This window comes from Miscanthus floridulus, chromosome 4, assembly GCF_019320115.1.
Source record: "Miscanthus floridulus cultivar M001 chromosome 4, ASM1932011v1, whole genome shotgun sequence".
Classification (NCBI taxonomy): Eukaryota; Viridiplantae; Streptophyta; class Magnoliopsida; order Poales; family Poaceae; genus Miscanthus; species Miscanthus floridulus.
This window is the reverse complement of record NC_089583.1, coordinates 119794582-119804598: the sequence shown is the minus strand read 5'-3', so window position 1 is coordinate 119804598 and position 10017 is coordinate 119794582. Positions and strand designations below refer to the sequence as shown.

The 10017-nt window shown below is 44.3% G+C and overlaps 1 pseudogene; it reads right to left on the bottom strand.

The window, feature by feature from the left end:
• Positions 1–1154: 1154 nt before the first annotated feature.
• Positions 1155–7251, bottom strand: LOC136550554 (probable serine/threonine-protein kinase At1g54610; annotated as a pseudogene).
• Between the last annotated feature and the right edge of the window lie 2766 nt (positions 7252–10017).

Here is a 10017-nt window from a genome sequence, read left to right as displayed (position 1 = left end):
GACGAAGCAGAAGCTAGGACTAGGACCGTTGTCGCTCCGTCTCCTTCCTTGCCGGGAACGCGCGTGGCAGCCGTACGTTCCCAACTGCTTTGGCCCACGATCGAGCCATCGAGGCAGCCACCCAATTAACTACACGACCAACTGTCAATGAACGAACGCCCGGCCCAACAGTTCTCTTAACAAAAAACTCTACCCGCCCATTGTAAGAGTCTGTTTGGATCCTATTACGATTACAATAATTAATTCAGATAAAATTATTTAATTGGTGGGATCCAAAAAGACCGACTAATAGGGATAATAGATAGTTATTACTCCGCGTTCTAAAAAAATATATAATTCTCACTTCCCGACGAGTCAAAATTTCGGCCTCTTTAGAACGCAGGATTTAGAAACACAAGAATAGAAAAAACTTGGAATAGAATGCCCTGACATTTTGAATCCTATATATTGAGAAACATAGAAAACATAAGATGTTTGGGTGGAGTGCAAGAAAAACACAAGAATTCGATGAGAGAGAGTGACACAAAGGAAATTCCTATTAAACAAGACATTTCATAGGAATTTCATAGAATTCCTAGGAACCAAATCCTTTGTTTCAAAAGGGCTCATAGGAAATTTTCCTATAGTATTCCAATCCTCTAATTCCTCCGTTTTTTCTTTGTTCCAAAGGGGGGCCTGAATGTAATTCTTACGTGACCAAATGACTAGTACACAAATTGACCAAATTGTCCTAACCTTTTCATTTCATGTGTGCTTTGCAACTAAGCACTGTGTAACTGTCATACCGGTACAGATCTGACCGAGCTTCCCTGGTCCAGGAGACATGGCGTGTGGTGTGATCCATACAGCTCAGAGGGTGACGGAAGCCTTGGCAGCTACTCCCTGGTCCACGAGCTGCAGGACGAAGTGGACAGCAGGATCGACCTGGACTTCGTGCGGCCCCAAGGAATTCGCCCCCAAAACGGCGTCTTGCTACAAGAAAGCTGCGAAATTTTTCCATCACCATATCAGAAGACTCAAAGGAGATACATACAACCTTCGGCCACGCATTAGGCCGCGCTTGTAGCACACAGATTACAACATTTCTGGCATAGAACTTGACAAATGTCAGATCTGGGCTGTAGAACATAACAGCAGAAAGCATTTGAATTTTGCGACGCTTTTGATTCTGTTTGAAGATCTTGTAGATGAAACAAAGGAAAACTGATGATGTAACTTACTGACAAAATAGCAGGTAAAAAATATTCAATTGATTGGAAGTAATCTATGTAGAGTGATGACTTGCTAAGTTGACCTAACAGTTCCATTCCTCACTCAAATTAATTAACCTAACATGACATGTTGCTGCTTGTAAGAATGGAAAAGAGAACCTAATGTACATAATTGACTAATCCAGCTCCCTCTCCAGCCTATACATTGACCGATGTTCGGAAAAAAAATCCGTACATGAATGGATCCGAGAAAAAAAACAATTAATTGTTGTAGCTCTTGATTCCGAATCAGATATCCCAGTTTGTTGGAACCACTGCGAAGTATTTTCCTTTTTTGGGGGTATTGAAGACTTGATTTGCACTAAGCATGACATGATGTATCATCTAGCACGGGAAGTTGCTGGTTGTTTTGAGGAGCGGCCAGACTTGTGTTTCCGCTTCTGGTTGCCAGCTGCAGAGTCCGCCAATGGTCCGGACCAGGTAGGCACTGCGCTTTTATCGAAAGGAAATACAGTGCTGAAGGAAGAAGGGTCCGGGGGCTCAAATGAAGGTTCCATGTGATTCGAACAGCCCAAGGGAAATCCAAGCGCACCATCCTGGTGCGGCGGAGGGAACTTTTCACTCTTGCTCTTCGCATTTGCATGAGTTATTAACCTTCTTTTCTGTAGATGAAAAAAAAAAGATTTGTGTCAGCCAAGAGACTAAATTTGCCCCCCTTCCAGATGCTATGCAACGCAGTATATGCAAATTCATGCCAATGAACTGCTAAGTAACTCAAATAAATAAGGAATTAACATACATCAATATTTGCTTGCAGTTCGGCGTTTGCCTCGGGAGCTGGAACAGCCCTAGGCCGATCCCTGGTCCTTGTCTTCCTTGTTCCATCTCCATTAGCTCTACCACCAGCAGCCCTTAAGCTGTTGTCCATCCAATAAATAAGCCAGTCAGCCAAAGAGCAACCAGAATGTTAAGATAAATTAGTAAGACAATTGCATCTAACAAGGACAATATACAACAGAAAAGAAGGGAGACAAATTGTTTCATGACTCATCATGATGTGTAACCAGTATTCCATGATGATGTCTAAGCATTATTCTCAACAAGTTCCCAGAAATCCTGGAATCTTGGCACGACAGCCAAGTCTCCCACTTTAGTATACTCCTAGATCAGTACATGTCCTAGCAGTGGACCAAAGTTACTTTTGAGACAAGAAATAAAATTTTCGTAAGCTGAACACATTTTTGTCATGTTTTGTCTTCCGGTCAATAGCATGAGCACAGTTGCCCCAAGTTTTGTCACCCATGGAAGATGCGGATGTAGGCAAAGTATCAATTACAGATTTCACATCACTACACATTATTTTGCATAGATGTTCAGAACAACAAATGCAAAACATAGATAGAAATTTGTGAGTGTTAGGGCAACAAACCGTCTAGCTTCTTCGTCTCTTCGTTTCGCATCCATCTCTTTGCTTGGCGGGTATTGGGGCAGACTTGATGGTTCACACGCATAAGGCTCTGTTGCAAAGAACTGCATGTGTAGTGAAAATAAGGGTCTTGCTTTTGAAAAGAATTGTTCACAGTACCAACGTATAGCACAATATATAAATTACTGACATAAATTCAAACAAGACTAGTAATATTGTATTTAAAAGGAATAACATTTGGATTTAGGTACCAAGGGGCCTTCGTAAGTCTTAACTAAATTTTAAGGATCAAGGCGGTTTAACTAAATAGAAATATCTTGATCAATACATAGGTAACAATTTTAAGTTGTTATGGCTACAAGTCATTATACTTCCATGTCCCGTAAAAAATGAAGTATTGTTGCCCCCTAGAAATCTGGAAACAATGAACACCTTTTTTCAAGGACTATCATAGAGTAATGACCTGTTAACGTTATCTATAATCTCTCTTCCAAAATTCAATTTGAAAACCAAAGTGGTCAACAAGTCATATGCTTCTATGTCCAGTAAAAATTGAACTACCGATAACCCTATGAAAATCTGGGATTTTTTTTTCAAGGACTAACATAGAGCATTGACCTGGTAACTAACTTCTATCTAATCTCTTCTGAAAATCGGTTTGAGAGACCGAAGTGGTTATTAGTGTCAACCTTTGGGTTCTAAGATTCCTGGTGAACTAGTATGCTGTCGTTAATGACATCAGGGAAGGTAATTAATCCATAAAGCAAAGTCGGTGTTTTCTTTGGGAACCCTCTTAGCGACGCGCCATATCGAGGTGTGGAGATGCCTCGAGGACATAGCTGTAGTATGGTTAACCAAGCTGTTCAACCATATTTTTCGATCGAACAAGATGCCTGATGAGTGGAGGAGAAGTATATTGGTACCGATCTACAAGAATAAAGGGGATATTCAAAGTTGTACAAATTACCGGGGAATTAAGTTGATGAGCCATACTATGAAGCTATGGGAGAGAGTTATCGAGCATCGCTTAAGAGCAATAACGCGGGTCTCTATGAACCAATTTGGTTTCATGCCCGGAAGGTCAATCATGGAAGCCATTTTCTTAATAAGACAAGTTATGGAGCGGTATAGGGGGAAGAAGAAGGACCTACATATGGTTTTTATTGACTTGGAGAAGGCTTATGATAAAATACCAAGGAATGTTATGTGGTGGGCTTTGGACAAACATAAAGTCCCAACGAAGTACGTCGGGCTCATTAAGGACATGTACAGCAATGTTGTGACTAGAGTTCGAACAAGCGATGGAGACACGGATGACTTCCCGATTAAGATAGGACTACATCAAGGGTCAGCTTTGAGCCCTTATTTGTTTGCTTTAGTAATGGATGAGGTCACAAGGGACATACAAGGGGACATCCCTTGGTGTATGCTTTTCGCGGACGATGTAGTGCTAGTTGATGAAAGCCGGATAGGAGTGAATCAGAAACTGGAGTTATGGCGGGAGACCTTGGAGTCCAAAGGTTTTAGACTTAGTAGAACTAAAACTGAGTATATGAGATGTGACTTCGGCACTACTACTCTGGAGGAGGAAGATGTTAGTTTGGAAGGTCAAGTAGTGCCTAGGAAGGATACCTTTCGATATTTAGGATCAATGCTACAGAGGGACGGGGATATTAATGAAGATGTTAGCCATAGAATCAAAGCAGGGTGGATGAAGTGGCGGCAAGCGTCTGGTGTCCTATGTGACAAAAGGGTACCACAGAAGCTAAAAGGCAAGTTTTATAGGACGGCGATTAGACCTGCTATGTTGTATGGTGCAGAATGTTGGCCTACGAAAAGACGACATATTCAACAGCTAAGTGTCGCGGAAATGCGTATGTTGCGTTGGATTTGCGGTCATACAAGAAGGGATCGAGTTCGGAACGATGATATACGTGAGAGATTAGGGGTAGCACCAATTGAAGAAAAGCTTGTCCAACACCGGTTGAGATGGTTTGGACATGTGCAACGGAGACCTCCAGATGCACCGGTGCATAGTGGAATCCTAAGTCAGGATAGTAACGTGAAGAGAGGCAGAGGAAGACCGAAGTTGACTTGGGTAGAGGCAATAAAAGGAGACTTGAAAGGATGGAATATACCTAAAGACTTAGCCTTAGATAGGAGTGCTTGGAAGACAGCTATTCACATGCCTGAACCTTGATTGCTTCTGTTGGGTTTCAACTCTAGCCTACCCCAACTTGTTTGGGACTTAAAGGCTTTGTTGTTGTTGTTGTTGTTGTTGTAAAGAAAATAAGAACAGAATGATAACAACTCAGACAACTTACATCACTGTTTAATGCAGAACTTGCTGTTAAACGATCAGCTGGATCAATTGCAAGTAGTGTCTCGATCAGTCGAATTGCTGTTTGAGGGAAATCTTTGAATGTATCCGCTATTCGTCTTTTGTATGGCTGTTGAGGCTTAAATATAGTTGCATGAGGCAACTTTGATTTTTTCCAATATTCTTCCGTCGGAGAGCCACATAGCTTAAAAATTTTATGCAGCTGTTCCACCTGAAAGAAAGACACCAATCAAAAAAGGGAAATATCATGGAAAGCAATGGATCAAAATAAAAATTGTGACTGAACAAATGACCATCACTGAACTGTCTGAAATTAAAAAAAAAAACAGTTGCATTTCCAAATTATTTCATTGAATTGTCTGGTGTGAACAATAATTCAGCATCAGAGCTCTGAAGAAAGGCATGTGATTCAGGGTCTACCATGTAACAAAGGTGGCAAGAGACACTAAGCAGATAAAGATTTTCAGATGATTGATATGTTCTTTATTCCCATGAATCAGGTATAGGTCTGCATTGTCAAAAAAGTACATTTGTAGTAAAACTATCAACCCTGATGAAAACATGTCCGTTTTAATCATCACACAAAGGTCATTTTTTATATGATTTTGCTCAAAAATATGAAATATGATTTTCATCAAGGACATTTTGTATGACACCCAGAGTTTGAATAGGTTAAGCTATTGCTCAATTATCTAACAAGATAACAAAACCAATATAGCTTCGGTAAGAAATTGAAAATTTGAAGGTTTGCCTCCCCATGAGAAGTAGTGCAGTACTGCAGCAGGATCACTACTAAATAAAATACACTACGATTCCCTTGGTAACAAAAATTTCACAGCCTTGGTAAACAGAATCCTTAAATGGCGAGTGCTGACAGCCAGATGGTATTTCAGGGACAATATATAATGCAACAGTCAAGCATTCTGTAGCTAACCTCAGTTCGTCCAGGCATAATAGGCTTTCCAGCCAGCAATTCAGCTAGTATACACCCTGCACTCCACAAGTCGACACCAACTCCATAATCGGTGGCACCAAGCAGCAACTCTGGTGGGCGGTACCAGAGTGTCACCACCCGACTTGTCATTGGCTGTTTATGGTTGGGGTCGAAGAAGGACGCCAGACCGAAATCACCAATCTTCAGCACACCGTTGTTGTCCAAAAGCAGATTTGACCCCTTGATGTCGCGATGTAGCACTCCCCGGTTGTGGCAGTGCTCGAGCCCTGACAACAGCTGATGCACATAGCACTTGACCTGCCCCCATATAAACACCTCAATCTCAGTCGCATTTCACATAATTGAGCGCGATGCTGTGTCAGGCTGTCAGCGGAATGGGATCTCGACCTGGGGCAGCGTGAACTTGATGTCGGGGCTGGCGGCGAGGCCGGCGAGGTCGTGGACCATGTAGTCGAAGACGAGGTAGAGGCTGCAGGACATGCGGGAGGTGACGAGCCCGTCGAGCTTGATGACATTGGGGTGGTCGAGGCGGCGCAGGATGAGGATCTCGCGCGCCATGAACCGCACGCTCTCGGGCTCCAGGTTGTCGAAGCGCACCTTCTTGAGCGCCACGATCTTGCCGCTCAGCGAGTCCCGCGCCTTGTACACATTGCTGTACGTGCCCTGGCCGATCTGTGAGAGACAGGAAGAGAGGGAGAGGGTGAGGGGGAGAAAAAAAAATGCAATTTTTTCACCTCGGCGTTCGCGCTGCACGGACCACGGAGGCTAGGGAGGCGGAGGAAAGGGCGCACCTTGTCGATCTTCTCGAAGGAGTCGGCGCGGCGAGGGGTCCAGCCATCGATGGCCTCGCCGGCGACGGCGGAGAGCCAGGCGGGCCAGCCGGCGGCGACCTGCTCGCCGCGCGCCTTGTTGGCGAAGCTCCCTCCCAGGCGCACCTCGGCGTGCGCCGCCGCCGAGCGTGACGACCGCGACCGCCGCTCCCGCTTGACCTTCTCGGGCTTCTCGGCCGCCTGCTGGTCCGGCGCCGCGGCGTCCGCCGGCGGCACCGCGGCGGCAGCGTCAGGAGGAATCGACCCCTTCCTGCTGCGTCTGGGTGACCGCGGGATGGTCCCGGCGGCGGGAGGAGGTGGCGACGGGCGCGGGGCTGGAGGTGGTGGGGCGGCCGTGCACACAGCCCATGGCCGGCCGTGAGGGCGCTGGTCACCGGCGGCCGGGCATGGGCCGGGACTGGCGCGCGAAGCTTCGGCGCAGGAGGGAGGTCCGGCCGCGATCCGGAGGCGGCGGCGCGGGGAGGCAGGCGGGTGGGAAGCGGAAGGCGGGGTTGGAGGTGGTGATGGTGGGGGCGAGTAAAGTAAAGCTTGGGCGAGTGAGGAACGGCACGGGCACGGAGCTGGTGGCCAGTGGAATGCAACGGGACGGGACGGAACGCTTTGACTCTGACGGGTCTGCACCACATGCTGTCCTCTTCCTCTTCGATGTGCCTACTCCCAATGCACAAATTCAGCAAGGACAGGAGGGTAATTTACTAGTAGCAGGGAGCAGAAACTGAAAATTAATTTATGGGACTTGGCTATTTTCTAGGTGGCTGAATTTTCAAACAATAATCTTAAACAGCTAACTAGTATAATTAAAAAATAACTTATATAAGATTTATATTTTTTTATAGTCAAACAATGATAATATTATATACTGTCTGAATAACTAAAAGAGAAGTGTAAATGTATTTATTCTTACTATTCTATTACTCACACACCGAAGCATAATCCTACTTAATAGTACTTTTTTTTGTAAGATGCTAGGGGGAGAGAGGATCCCCACCTGCAAATATATTGCTTTTGTGGCCATGATGTCTTAGCAAATTAGGGAATTACATTGTTAGTAGCCAAGAGGCATTATTTACAATCTTGAGACTGTCAAGTATTATATATCCCCTCATTGCAGTAATTATGAAGCTCCGACTGTCAAGTTTGTCTTTTTGCTTGAGTATTCGAGACTTGAGGGAGTATATATAAATGAATGATGGTAAACAAATTCAAAGTTGAGGGAAAAAAAGAGCTTGTATGCTAATTGAGCATCTAGGGGAACAGTGCTATTTTTTCGTATGATGTTTTGCTTATCCAGAGGAAGTGATTATTTGTTTTGGTAGCTTTTGTGCACGCTTTTTTTTTTCTTTCTTTCTATATATGCATGTTGGTTCTTGAGAGATGTTTTCTTTATAGGAGTATTTCCCTAGGGGATGTGACCACAGCCATGAGAAAGAATAAAAGATGAGGGGCAGGCACCAGGCATTGGAGGGCCCTTGGGGGTTTTGTCTCATGGGGAAGGAGACAGGGAGACAGGGTGCCTATAATGCATTATGCATGCATGGGATGGATTATAAAACTGCAAAAGGGAACAAACAAAAGGGCAATCACAAGCAGGGTTATGCTATGTATTATGTGCTTTCAATCACATGCCCTCTTTTCAACAGAAAATTGGGATCAAAACCCTTTTCCACGTAAGAGAAAGAATTTCACCGTGTTCCTTATGTTGTTGTGTGTGCTACTCTGCTGTCATCATTTCTTGGTGAATCATGGAGGAGAGCTGGATGAAAACCTGAAAGCAATGCTAATCTCCCTTTGACACGCAACAGTTGCTCTCGAGACAATATTGTTTATTGACGACAACTGAAAGAGGATGCGAATTAACCCAACAACAACAACAAAAATTCATGTTAGGCCTTGTTTAGTTCCTCCCCTAAAGTTTAGTCCTTATCCCATCGAATGTTTAGGACACATGCATAGAGTACTAAATATAGATTAAAAAATTAACTAATTGCGCAAATTACGACTAATTTGCGAGACGATTTTTTAACCCTAATTGGTCCATGATTTGACAACGCGGTGCTACATCAAGCTACAGTAACATGTGCTAATGATAGTCTAATTAAGCTTGATAAATTCGTCTCGCAGTATACCGAGGACTTCTATAATTTATTTTATAATTACTATCCAAATACTCTCACGTGACACATCAATGTGATATCCAATATGACATCCTAAATTTTAGCTCTGGATTTAAAAAGTCCCGAATACTGGCGCCCTGTGAGTGTACTATTTGCCAGAAAGATCCAAGAGAAAACGACGAGCAGCGGAAGGTCACCAGCTCACCACATGATGTCTCTCTTTCTTTCAGTCATCCATCCATCTTCTCTGAAACTTTGTCATGGGTGAATCCCGAGGAGGAGAGGGGATGGCAGGGAGATGCCTTGGAAGAGACGGACATGTCTGCACTGCACACTGGCAGCTTGGGGTGCTCGGCCATTGGAGCACGGACCCATTCGTCGCCGGCTGCTGCTTGCTGCTCCTCGCCCTGGCCTCGCCCATACCCGTACGGCGCCACCTGCCCACCTCTCGGAGTTTTTTCTTTGAAACAATCCACCTCTCGGAGTTTACTCCTGCAAACCGTTGCGTTGCACATGCACTGCATTTGCACAGGAGGTAGAGGAACACGGCGGCCCTCAGGCCCTGGCCCGGCCTAGATGCATGTGTCGGTGATTTTTTCTTCTTTTTTTTTGGCAGAAGCAATGTTTACTTTAAATCCTATGGATTCAGACAATATAAAAAACCGTAAGATGGAATGTTTAGATATTGGAGTGCGGTAAAAGAATATGATTTCAAGAGAAGGTGATACACAGGCCCTATTTGGAGGGGCTCTGGCCGGTTTCAATACTGTAGTGGAGCCGTCGAAACCCAGAACATTGGCTCCTCTAGCTTCTCCACTTTACCAATTATATTTTGTCTGAGCCGGAGCCGTTTTGCTTCATGGTACACAGCTACAGTGCACATGTGCATGGAGCCAAAGCCGCTAGCGGTGCCAAACAAATCCAAAGGAAACTTTCTTCGAGGTTCAACCTTTTGCAGAATTCCTCCAAACCATCCTATAGTAATTCCGTAAGATCTCCCCTGTTTGTTTCGCTGAAATTTGGCTTATGCTAAAATATTATGAGAGAAAAACATTGTTCGTTCGTTGAAAAGTACCTGCTGAAGTAGTGCTACAGAATAAGACCGGAGGAAATGACTTCATATAATTTTTTATGTAAAAT